Source organism: Bos indicus, chromosome 26, assembly GCF_029378745.1.
Source record: "Bos indicus isolate NIAB-ARS_2022 breed Sahiwal x Tharparkar chromosome 26, NIAB-ARS_B.indTharparkar_mat_pri_1.0, whole genome shotgun sequence".
Lineage (NCBI taxonomy): Eukaryota > Metazoa > Chordata > Mammalia > Artiodactyla > Bovidae > Bos > Bos indicus.
The window spans coordinates 18,869,989-18,882,998 of record NC_091785.1 but is presented as its reverse complement, the minus strand read 5'-3'; the positions used below and the strand labels follow the sequence as shown (position 1 = coordinate 18,882,998).

Sequence of the window (13,010 nt, the reverse complement as noted above, 5' to 3'; positions counted from 1 at the left end):
GGAGCACCAGGATTAGCTCAGAGGTCCAGCCAAGTCCCTAAGAGCCCCGGCTTTGTCCATCCCGTCTCAACAACATCCTAAGCACACTGGTTTCTCATCCTCAGACTTACTGCCTTCTAGTTGCAAGACGGCTGCCTCAGCCCCAAACATCATGTTCTTATATATAAACATCCATGCCAAGAAAGAAGATAGAGAGCCTACTTCCCTTTCCCAGAGAAATAAATGTTCAAAAAATATTTCCCATAAGCCTCCTACCAGACGTCCCCTTATGTCTCATTGGCCAGACTGAGTCATATAGCCATTTGTAGCTGCAAGGGAAGCCAGGAAAGTTTCTGGCATTTTCAGACTCTATAGGAGGAGGAAGGCTGCAAGAAGAGGTAGAAAATCATGAGGAACTTGGGTCTGTGACCAACATGTCTGCCACACTACTAATTTTTAAAATCTGGAAATCATAAATAGAGGGATGCTGAAGATAAGAGGAAAGACAGAAGGAGTGGGATCATAAAGGAGACAGAAAAGGACCAGTCTTGAGAGAGGAGAAAGCTCGTGTCCTCTGCTATAGGCAAGAAGAATATAGGTGGGCATAGAAACAGATTCTGAAGAGGAAAGCCAATATAGCCACATTGGTGAAGACACCAGAAAATCAAGAAGGAACACAGAGAGATTCTACCCTCTAGATGACCGAAAATTACAACGATTATGAAGCAGGCAGAATAGCTGTGGAGTAACAACACTTCTGTATTATGTTCTACCTAATTGGAAAATAATTTAGTGTGATCCCATATAATTCCAGCAAACCCACTCCTAGATGTATACCTTGTGGGTGTGTATTCAGTTATGAACAGGAGCATTTATAACAGCCCTGGTTATGAAATTAAAAAAAAGAAAAAACCTGAAAACAACCCAACTATCTTTAGGCCAGAAAATGAATAATCAAGTCATGCTCTATTCCTACAATGCGATCCTATCTAGTAGTAACAGCATGCACGAATTTTAGGAAAATAGTGTGGAATTAAAAAGGCACATGGCAGAAGAATACACAGTGTCGTTCCATTTATATAAAGTTTCAAAACATGCAAAAACTAAAACATTACTCAGGTCTATAAACATAAGCTGAAAACTATTAAGAAGAGAAAAGAAAAAATATGTATACACAAAATTCCAGAAGGTGGGTTAGCTCCAGGGAAAAGAAGGGAACTGCACACGGATTCCATATGGGAAGGCAGCACTCTCATTCTTAAATTGAGTGGCATTCACTGTGCTCTTATGCTTTATGTGTGCATGCTGACTCACCTCAGTCGCGCCTGACTCTTTGCGACCCTATGGACCGTAGCCCGCCAGGCTCCTCTGTCCATGGGATTCTCCAGGCAAGAATACTGGAGGGGGTTGTCATTTCCTTCTCCAGGGGAATCTTCTCCAACCAGGGATTGAACCCGCATCTCTACGTCTCCTGCACTGGCAGGCGAGTTCTTTACCCCTCGCATCTCCTGGGAAGCCCCTTATTCTTTATACTTTATACATACTCCAGAAATATTCTCTTTGTAGCTGCTGACTAATTAAAACAATCTAAAGATGAGAAAGAAGAGAGAATCAGGGGGAAATGAAGGCATGCGTGCCAGCCCACAGTGAGGGCAGAAGTCCCTCTCACCAGGTTACTGTTTAGAACACGCAGAGCTCAGACACTGGGTTTGTTACCACGCAAGTCTGACGAGTTCTGTCTGAGTGTCAGCTGGAATGGGGAAAGCCCCACATTTAAGAAGAGATGGGATTGAGGACAGGGGTTGGATGGGAAAAGAGCCAAGGGGTTCAAATGTTTTTCCTTGAGGAAGTAGGGGTGGAAAGAGGAATAAGAATTGCTCCCCATGTGGAAGGCCGGCCTGTGCTGGGCCCTGGGGTTTTCCATGGTCTCATTGAGGCCTCCAAGAGGCTTGTACAGGGGAGTTACTAGTTCCATCCCATCCAAGAGGAGCAGAGGTTTAACTAAGCTAAGTTACATGCTCAGGACACACAGCGAGTCCGTGAGAAAGCCAGACACCTGTGACAATGAACAGACCCCTCCAGATCTGGGCTGCCTCCAACCTTAGCTCACACTACACGGACCATCCATCCATCCCTCCTCTCAGCTGAGTCTCTTGCACATCCTGTCCCCTCTCCCAGAAACACCTTCCCACATCTTTCCCTAGGAGAGTCCTTCCCACCTTTGGGTCTCAGCTTTAATGACACTGCTCAGAAGCCTCCTAGGCCACCCACTCCAGATGGCCCCTTGTACTCTCCTCCCCTGGACTCTGTGCTTGGCCTCCTTGCACTTCACCTGTTCACAGGTGTATTGCTTTGCTTGTTTACCGTTACTCCCGAGCCCTAGAAGATGGGCTTCTCGAGCGTAGGGACGATATGCCTCTCTTTTACCATAGTATTCCCAGTGCCTAGCCCTAGGCCTGGTATGTGGCAGGGACTTAATAAATGCCTATTGAATGAATAAAAAGCTGGACCAGGGTGATGAAAGGAGGCCATGAGAGAAGACATGGAGACAGAGTCACATGGATGGCTCCGTCCATCCTCTATGCCCAGGAGGGCATTTGGGGAATCCCCTCTGCCTTCAGACTGGTACCTGGGCAGCCCTGAGTTTCCAGAAAGGAAGGAGAGAGGACCTTCCAGATGGCCAGGTTACTGGAAGCTTGAGCACAATTCTGCCCAGTGGGGACCCTCCCTTCCTCTATCTGTTTCTAAGGAGATCTTTCCCGATTGTGGCCTTGGGTTCTTGGCATCCACCATTCCGGAAAGATATGCTGAAATTGGAAAATGTTCAGAGATGAAGTATCTGAAACAATGCAGAAACAGAGGAAATGGACTGATTATAACATGAAAAGACCCACATTCTGGGTTTTGCCAAACTAAGAGGAACAGGATTACTGCCTGTGAGACTCTAAGGGTGTGAAGCCCTAGAAGGGAGAAGAAGGGATGCTGGTGACATGAGAGAGTGTGGTTATGTGAAATGGAATCAAAGGAATCCCTGGGGATTTTAGGCTCAGTGGCAGGAACCCTTTCCTCCCAGTGAAATCTCTGCAGTTGGGCAGTATTTTCTCAATGAAAGGAATGGGGTGCCACCCGAACAGCCTAAGCCCATCTTAAGCCAAGCCCAGGAGCCTCTGCAAGCATGACAGCCTCATTATAGAAGGCTGGGGCCAGGTGTCAGAGAGGGAAGAGGCCATCTGATGGCAGTGTGGAGTCCTGGTTACTCGCACAGGCTCTGTGGTCAGAGACTGGATTCCAGCCCCAGTGTCCTGGCTGGTGGGGTGCAGTGGAGAGAGCATTGGATGAGGAGTCAGGAAGCCCAGCTTTGAGTCCCAGCTCCATGTCTTACCAGCTGCTTGACTTCTGACAGCTCAGAGTCCTTCTCTGGACCTCAGGCTCTTCATCATTTAAAAAAGGAGGGTGGGCCTCGTGACCCTAAGGGCTCACCTAGGCCTGACACCTGAGATATGTAAATTCTCCTGTCTTACAGCTGCTCGAATAAGTCTAGATTTTTCTCCCTCATTAGAGTCATTTTACATACAACACAGCAGGAAATTGGAATCCTCCAGACATTTCCGTGAACTTGAAGTCACTGTCAGAAGAATCTCCCCAATACCTGAGCAGGGATTCCCTCAGGGGTACCTCCTCAGGGGCCCTGTGGTCGGGCAGAAAGAGAAAGCTGGAAGGACCAGGCAGAAGTGTTCCACTCCGCCCTCGTGACCCCAGTTCTGCATCCAGATCCAAAGCTGGATAGAATCCAGGTCTCAGGGGGGTAGGGGGTGGGTGGGGAGCCCTCACCTCGGGGAAGCCCTTGCCTCATGCCCAGGACAGGTTCCAGGAGACCAACTGATTCCCACAGTGCTTCGGACAGGCCTAGGATGGCTGCGCACTGCCGGAGGCTCAGCATTCTGCAGGAGAAACACAGAGCCAGCATCCTGGAGCAGCAGCAGCCTCCCATTGTTGAGGCCTCATTCAGCCTGAGCCAAGGGCCTTCTGTACATCATCCGGCTCAGTCCTCACAGCTGCCCAATGAGGAAGTGGTACCTTTACTGCAGTCATTTTCCTGATTGGCCAGCAACTTGCCCAAAGTGACACAGCTAATGAACAGTCCGGATTCCAACCCATCTGTCCTCTTTCCAGAGTCTCCACTCCCCTAGTGGGAATTCAGAGACTAAAAGCCAGCCTATTCCAGAATCCCGCCCCTGCCAGCCTGCGATTCCATTAGCCACACTGGGAATTAAAGTATCGTATCTCCCCAAAGTCTCAGCGGAGACATGATAATATGATAAAACGGAAATGTCAGCTGTTCCAACAGGCCATGAGCAAATGGGACATAGGCTGTAGGAAGGGGAGGGGTCTTAGAGACCCACGGGGTGGCTCCAGCCAGTGCTCCTAAAGGAAAGGAGCCGAGCCCAGTGGAGTGACGGAGTGACCATGGTACCTTCCTCCCAGGCTTGGACTCAGGCCAGTAGTCTAGAAGAAGGGGGAATGCACCAGGGCGGAAGGTTTGCAGACGCCTCCAAATGCGGTTCCAGCTGAATGGGAGGGCTGCAGCTGGAGCCCTGCTCCCAGGATCTAAATCAGGCCACACAGGCTCCTGGGCTCCCAGGCACTAGGCTGCTTGGGGAACCAGGGAAATTCCTCTGAAATGAGCCATCTACCCACCCCCATGCTCATTGAGTTTCCTGGCAGAGAGGGAGCCCCAGAGCAAGTGGAGGGGGCTGTGTTTTAAAATAAGCAGGGAAGCCTGCAGAGAGGATGAGCCTGTCAGTTAGAAGCCTGCAGTTCCGTGGCTCCTGTTGAAGAGATAGGAAGGCCTGGAGGAAACATCTTTCCAAAGAAGCAAGGTGAGCTTGGAGGTTCCAGTCAGGGGCTGGCCACATCCAGCAGGGGGAGGTTGCCCCAACCCACTCTCCATGCTCCAGAGATGATAATATAAAAATAACACATATGAACAAGTACCATTTCCAGGCTAGACACTGGGCACAAAACAGACAAAAAGCCCTGCCCTCATGGGCCATATTTTCTAAGTGAAATCAAAGTGAAGCTATTAGTCACTCAGTTGTGTCCAACTGTTTGCAACCCCATGGGCTGTAGCCTGCCAGGCCCCTCTGTCCATGGGGTTTTCCAGGCAAGAATACTGAAGTGGGTAGCCATTCCCTTCTCCAGGGGATCTTCCCAACCCAGGGATTGAACCCAGGTCTCCTGCATTTCAGGCGGATTCTTTACCGTCTAAGCCACCAGGGAAGCCCATGTATTCTAATGAGAGTGACGAACAAGAAATACAAATGCACAGTATGTTAGAAGGCGATAAACACAGAGATGGGATATGAGGGAGGGAAGGGAGATGAGGCATGCCAGCGTGGGTGAGGGGAGGCAGTTTGTGACTTCAGACAGCTTAGCCAAAGACCTCACTAAGGAGGTGACACTTGAGCCAAGACCTGGAGGAGGCGAGGGAGTGAGCCCCATGGGGATCTGAGGAGGAAGATTCTAGTGAAAAGGAAGCAGCAAATGCAAAGGCCCTGGGACAGGAGTAACCTGGCATGTTCAAGGCATATCAAAGAGGCCAGTGTGGTTCAAACAAGTGATGGACACATGGAGAGGTTAGGGGGAGGTTAGATCATGTAGGGGCTGGAAGACCAGTACAAGGACTGTGGCTTTGAGGGAGCCCCTGAGTCTTGTGAGCAGAGCAGGGACAAGATCTGCCACATTTTAACAGAATTACTCTTGCCACTGTGTTAAGAATAGACCAAAGGGGAACTAGTAAAGCCAGCTGTTATTATTATTACCACCAGCAGCAGCAACAACCACCACAATAGTAACACCACTTATTGAACCTGTGTCTGGCCCAGTACCACCATTTTATTTTCATTGTGTCTGACTCTTTGCGAACCCATGGACTATACAGTCCATGGAATTCTCCAGACCAGAATACTGGAGTGGGTAGCCCTTCCCTTCTCCAGGGGATCTTCCCAACCCAGGGATCGAACGCAGGTCTCCCATATTGCAGGCAGGTTCTTTACCAGCTGAGCCACAAGGGAAGCCCTTATTTTCATTATCCAGCTTAAATCTCATGACAGCCCTGTACAAAGAAAAGGCCTTAATTTTCCCATTTTATATCTGAGGAGACTGGTTCAGCCGAAGTCAGAAAGTCAGACATATGCCCTCCCCAGACTGGCCCTGCTCACCTGTCCAACCCTGTCTCTCATACCCTTCGCTGCTTACCTACCCCCATCTCCAACCCCACAGAGTTGTTCCCAGTTTCCCCAACTCCAGACACCCTTCCAGGCCTCTGAGCGTCTTTCACATGCTCTTCCAGCTGCCTAGAACTCTCTTCTCCCACTTCTAACTGCATAAATTCCAGCTCCTCCTCTGAGAGACGACTCCAGCACTGCCTCCCTGATTACCTGCAGCACAGCCGTTTACCCTCCTCCCCAGAAGCGCAGGTGTTGTAACAGCCTTGCAGCTGGCCTCCCGGGCAACATGTGAGCTCATTGCCAGGGGCCAGCGCTCCTTTGCCTCCACAACCCCGACAATCCATCCTGCAACCAGGTAGGCCTCAACTTCAAAAGTTACAGACACTGTATTGGGTGATCCTAGGATATTTTGGATTTCTCCCGGGCAATTTTATTCTAACTCACATTTCCTTCATAGCAGCTCACTTGCATGTACTCCCGACCTTGGGGAGATACAGGCATGATCTTGGGCTTTAGGAGAACAACACTCCTTACAGAGGAGGAGGTACACAAGGTAGAGGGAGCCCTGTGTGCTTTAGAATCAGCCAGACCTGAGTTCAAAGCCTACTCTGCCTCTCACCAGCTGTGCATCTGAGAGCACATCTAAGCTGGGCCTTGCTATTGTACCTGTAAGCCATGGCAAATGATACTTTCTCAGACGGGTTGTGTGAGAGCTGGATACAGAGTGATGCAATGCCAGGTGTGTCCTCTGGTGATGAATGAATGCCCCCTTGCCACCCCATCCCTAACTCAGGTCTGTCTTCAGAAGCCTCCTATACATTAATACTTGGTCACTGTACTCTTAGGAGGTCTCAAACTCTTTGGGGCTTTCATAGTAATGAATTAGGAATCCCCCTTCTGGCTGCAACTTGAGCTCTGAGGTGGAGTATTTGGCTTCCTGGTGGCTTCCCTAGCCCTGATCCCTCATCTCAGAGCCCCTACCAGGCTTGGTCCCCAAGTTGGTCCTCACTGCCTGAGCACACCGACCTGTTCACCCCTTCCCTCCGCATCAACTTTCCTGCTCTGTTCCTGCAAGGCCTTCCTACCTGGTCAGCCAAACCAGCCACACTTCCAGCAGACCCTGGGAAATTAACAAGGAGAGGGCAGGAATCATTTGGGAAGTCAGAAGGAGGGATTCCACAGCAACAAAACTGGTCATAATAATGGTTGACACCAAAAGTTAACAAATAGCCAGCTCCTAGTCTTTGGAGGAGACATCAAGTTGGGGAGGACTTGAAAGTCCAAGCCCCTCACTTTACAAATGAGAGGCCTAGAGAGGATAATGGACAAGCTCAAAGTCACACAGCAAGTGAGGAGGAGTAAGGAGTCTGATCAGAGCTGTGGATTTGCCTGTCGCCACGTGCTCCCTGATGCACCAGGCTCCGTCTGGTCAGGACTGGGCTTAACCTGAAGCCGCGGACAGTGCAGAGTGTCCTGTTGAAGGCCTCCTGTTCTGTTTCCCTCAAAAGGCCCCAGAACCCCTTTTGGCACTTTAATCCCCCAAAGCATGATTTTTGACATTTGTTTCTTCAAGGCCATTTGTGCAGGTTCTGCAGTGCGGTCAAGTCCATTGATTGAGATCACATTCATGGTCTCCTGAGATTGCTCTTGACCTTCACCTATTGTCACTATGTCGGTGGTTGGATAGTGCTCCAAACCTATGCGGCATGATACATTTAGGGTAGGGGGCTGGGATATATTTAGCTTCAACCTTCTGAGGTTAGCACCATAGCATCACAGAACGGTAGGGCGGACGTGGGGACCACATGGCTGAGACCCCTGGGAGTCCCACTGAGTGTGGGTGGTGCAGTGGGGTGGAGACCGGGGGAATGTATTACTAACAGACTCTTCATGGATCCAGCTTCCTGGCCACGTGGGGAACTACTGAACTACAGCCCTTCACTCCATATGGAATCCCTTCCTCCGCATCCTTACAGAAGAGCCTTCATTCAGGGACAGGGAGCTCACCACCTCACAAGTCAGAAAGGTTCTAGCAGGAAGAGCACAGGATACATAGAGCTGAAATCAGCCTCCCAGGTCCTAGTCAGCCTTCTGTGGTGACACAAGTCAAATGTCTCTTCTCCCTCAGGGACAATAATCAGGCTCTGTCTGAACACACCTTTCAGAGCTCTCCCCCTGGCCCCAGAGGCTCCCAGTGTCCACCCACCCAGAATAGTGAGAGTCTCCTTGTCCAGCACATGGGGCTCCAGGTGGGGTCACTGCCACTCCTCCTGTCTCCCAGGTCCCCACACACACATCTTGTGATACAGGAATGTCTAACCACCCATTCACACCTACAACATGTCAGACATGGAATCAAAAGTGTAACTGCTGCCATAGAGAAGAGACTTGTGGACACAGCTTGGGAAGGAGAGACTGCGACAACCAAGGGAGTAGCGCTGAGACATGCACATTACCGTAATGTATAAAAGAGATCGCCAGTGGGAATTTGCTGTATGACTCAGGGAGCTCAACTTGGTGCTCCGTGACAGCCTAGAGAAGTGGGATGGGGTGGGAGGTGGGAAGGAGGTTCAAGAGGGAGGGGACATATGTATACTTACGGCTGATCCACATTGTCATATGGCAGAAACCACCACAACATTATAAAGCAGTTATCTTCCAATTTACCAAAAAAAAAATATTTTTTTAATGCAACTGCTGGACAGGACCTTAGCACTCATCTAGCTCAACCCTCTCATTTTACCAGAGGGTTCTGAGACTCACGGAGGGGAGTGACCCGTCCTGGATCTCCCAGCGAGTTTAGCCCATATTAGCTCCCTTTGCCCAGCCAGAACCTCCCCCAATGCACCTCACAGAAGACGGGGGTGCTAACATCATGGCTGAGCAGAAAGCCCTCTGGGGCCCCAGAATCATCTCCAGAGGTTGACAACCCCGTCTCCCAGCACCCCTGACCCTGGCTCCTGACTATAGTGGGGGCTTCTCTACCCGGACATGTAGGAAGCCTGGCCCCTCAGTGCCTGCCACCTGCTCACAGAGTGTGGGGGGCATGGGGGTGGACACCCACCTCCCTCCTCCCCTCCAGGTTATTTATAAAGTGTTTTGGGATGAGTCAGGCACAGAGCTGCCCAGCACCAGCAGAGAACCGCTCCCCCGGAACTGCTATAAACATCCCGGGCTCTGGAATCCCACCCAGAACCTTAACAACTCCTCACAGGAAGGCTGTGGCTAGAAGCTGGGGCCAGCAGGGATCTGTCATGACGCCCCTGCTAGTGGTCTGAGCCCCCCAGCAGGAACATGAACCCTGATAGGCTAGTCTTATGGGGACAGATGGGGAACCCTGGGTGGGGGGAGGAGGGCCTCAGCCAGGGACCCTCCTGGCACAGACCACATGCCCCTGTCCAGCCAGTGAGACACCCTCTGCCCCTTCCCAAACCAGACTAACAGACAGACAAGCCCACAAAGACAGCTCCCACCCCCGCGGCCCCAGGCGCTAGCTGTCCCACCTCCATTCCTGTGTGTAAGTCTCTCCACCTCCGCCAACAGACCGGCTATTTATAACTCTGGAAAGGGAGCCCGAGCCGCCAACCCTCTCCCTGCTTCCTGCGCCTGGCAGCACTCTAATTACTTCCTCAGTTGGGTGCTGCCTGCCATGGGTACCCTGGCCGGGGCTGCCATAAATAACTGCCCCTGCCTTACACCCAGCTTCCCGTGAGGCTGGCCCACGTACCCCCGCAGAGAGCGTGATCAGCCAGGGCCTGACCCCCGAGAATGCATGACCTTTATGACCCTGAGCTGAGGACACAGAGGGTCTTTGGAACCCACCCTCTTCTCTGCGGCCTCAGCCACAACCCTGGAGGGGCCACTTGTGTGCCTGGCACACTCTGAGGGAAAGGGGATGGCAACAGATGAATAAGCGCTGTCCGCCCTCAAGGGAGGCGAACACATAAACAACTCATTATGCAAGAGAGAGGAATGAAATAAGTGCTAAATTAAGATACAAGCTGTGCCCAGGGCCTTCAGGCCCTCCATCTTTCTTCCCTACTTTATTTTTCTTATTATAAAAGCAATTCATATTCCTTTAAAAAAATTTGTAAATGGAGTTAGCAAAAGGAAATGTATAATATATTCATCATCCAGCCACCCAAGGACAGCTTTGCACACCTGAGGCCCAGACTTTTTTAAAACAGGACAAGGTGTGTCTCAGGGACCCTCAGCCTGGCACCAAGACAGTCGCTGGAGCAATCAAAATTTACAAGAAACTAATAGAAAGATTTCAAAGCAGGAGCATACAGACAGTATGACATGTTTATATAAAAAAGAAAATTCAAAGTCTATATAAATGCCTTGAAAACATTTGGAAGGATACAAACCAAAGGGTTAACCGTGGTCAGCCAGAGGGAAAGGAGTAAGATGGGGGTGAACAGAAAAAACTTTTTTTTTCTTCTGGAAATTATTTGAATTATAATAAGGATATATTTTTCTTAAAATTTTTTTTATAATTTGAATTACTTAAAAACGTCTTTAAATTGCTCAATAAATAACTTCCAAATTCTCTATAGTGTTGTATCACTTTTGCATTTAGAATAATATAATCTTAAAGCCAAAGAGACATGCAGCTGCTATGAAAAGTTTGGCAGTTTCTCAAAAGTTAAACATAGAGTTACCATAAAACCCAGTGATTCCACTCCTTGGTATGTGCTCAAAATAATGTAAAACAGGTATTCAAGAAAATACTTGCTCACCAATGTTCGTGACAGTACTATCCACAACAGCCAAAAGGTGGGAAGAATGCAAACATGTCATCAATGGACAAACTTCCATCCGTACAATGGAACACCGTTGCTGTTCAGTTGCTAGGTTGTATCCAGCTCTTTGTGACCCCATGGACTGCAGCACATCAGGCTTCCCTGTCCTTCACTGTCTCAAAAAGTTTTCTCAAATTCATGTCCATTGAGTCAGTGATGCTATCTAGCCCTCTCATCCTCTGTCATCCCCTTCTCCTCCTGCCTTCTATCTTCACCAGCATCGGGGTCTTTTCCCAATGAGTCGGCTCTTCGTATCCGGTGGCCAGAGTACTGGAGCTTCCGCTTCAACATCAGTCCTTCCAATGATTATTCAGAGTTGATTTCCATTAGGATTGACTGGTATCATCTCCTTGCAGTCCAAAGGACTGTCAAGAGTCTTCTCCAGCACCACAATTCAAAAGCAACAATGGGATATTATTCAGCCATAAAAAGGGGTTAAGTACTGATTCACTCCACAACTTTATGTTGTAATGTTAAAACGTTATGTTGGACCTGCCTGGTGGAGCAGTAGATGGTAATCTGCCTGCCAATGCAAGAGACACAGGTTTGATCCCTGGTCTGGGAGGATTCCACATGCCCCGGAGCAACTAAGCCCGTGCACCACAACTACTGAGCCCAAGCTCTAGGGCCCGAGAACTGCAACTTCTGAGCCCAAATGCTACACCTATTGAAGCCCGAACACCTAGAGCCAGTGCTCTGCAACAAGAGAAACCGCTGCAATGAGAAGTCCAAGCACGGCAATGAAGAGTAGCCTTCATTCACCACAACTAGAGAAAGCCCATGCAGAGCAATGAAGACCCAGCAGAGCCAAAAAAAAAAGACTGTTAAGTGAACGCAGCCAGACACTAAGGAATGAAATAACTAGAGCGTGCAAATCCAGAGAAACAGAGCGCAGATTTGTGGTTGACACGGGATGCGGGAGGGAGGAGATGGGAGGTGGTTACCTAAGGTGCAAGAGCGCTTCCAGGGTGAGGAACAAGTTATGAAACTAGAGAAAGATGACGGCTGCACAACTCTGCGATGCACTAAACGCCCCTGAACTGTATGCTTTAAATTGGTTGTGTTATGAATTTCCCCTTACTTAAAAAAACAAAGACCAATGAAACACTAAAAATACTCGGTCTCACTCAGCCCTGATATCTTCCCCACCCCAGTCCCTGCCCCTCACCACCAGCAGCACCTTTGAAGATCTGAAGGAGAATGCTTCTTTCTGCCCCACGGCAGGGCAGAGCCACAGGCTCTAAGGCCAGGAAGAGACTGAGAGGGTCTAAGGGGAGAACAGGTATTGCTGAGTGAAAGAGGGGAGAGCAGGGTCCGGGTGACGTGGCAGGGGGAGAGAAGAGACAAGCAGCAACTCTGTGTCTCAGGGCAGCACCTTCCTCAGCGCTGCCTCACTCTCACAGAGCCTCCTGACAATCACAATGTCAATACTTTTATCCCATTCTTTAGATAAGGAGACCAAGATTCTGTGTGACTTGGGAGCAGGACTGAAACCCCTTGAGTTCAAAGACTGGGCACTGAGGAGGCAGTTAGTGAAGCCTGGAGTAGCTCCCCAGGGAGCCCCTCACCACTGCTGCTGAGAGCTGCTCCCTCCTGCTGGCTGGTTCCCACTCCTCACTGCTGACCCAGGGGAGGAGAATGGGAAGGCGGAAGAGAGAGGATGAGGGAGGTGCAGGATGCCCTGCCTGGAGTGGAAGGTGGAGGGGCTTGTCCTACCTCTACGCCCTCCTTCTATTCCTCAAAGTCTAGAAGAACCCTCTGGCCGACTTAGGCCTTCCCCAAGCCTCACCTCATGGCTTCAGTTCAGTTCAGTTCTATTGCTCAGTCGTGTCCAACTCTTTGTGACCCCATAAACCACAGCACACCAGGCCTCCCTGTCTATCGCCAACTCCCAGAGTCCACCCAAACCCATGTACATCGAGTCGGTGATGCCATCCAACCATCTCATCCTCTGTCGTCCCCTTCTCCTCCTGCCCTCAATCTTTCCTGGCATCAG

General features: G+C 50.0%; 1 protein-coding gene across 1 annotated transcript in view; it reads right to left on the bottom strand.

Annotated features, from left to right (window-relative positions):
• GOLGA7B (golgin A7 family member B) overlaps positions 1–9,918 on the bottom strand; it is a 36,212-nt gene extending 26,294 nt beyond the window's left edge. Inside the window, exon 1 of the mRNA XM_019953166.2 lies at positions 9,713–9,918. The gene's annotated coding sequence lies outside the window, so the exon portion shown is untranslated. The remainder of the gene's footprint in view (positions 1–9,712) is intronic.
• Positions 9,919–13,010: the final 3,092 nt, after the last annotated feature.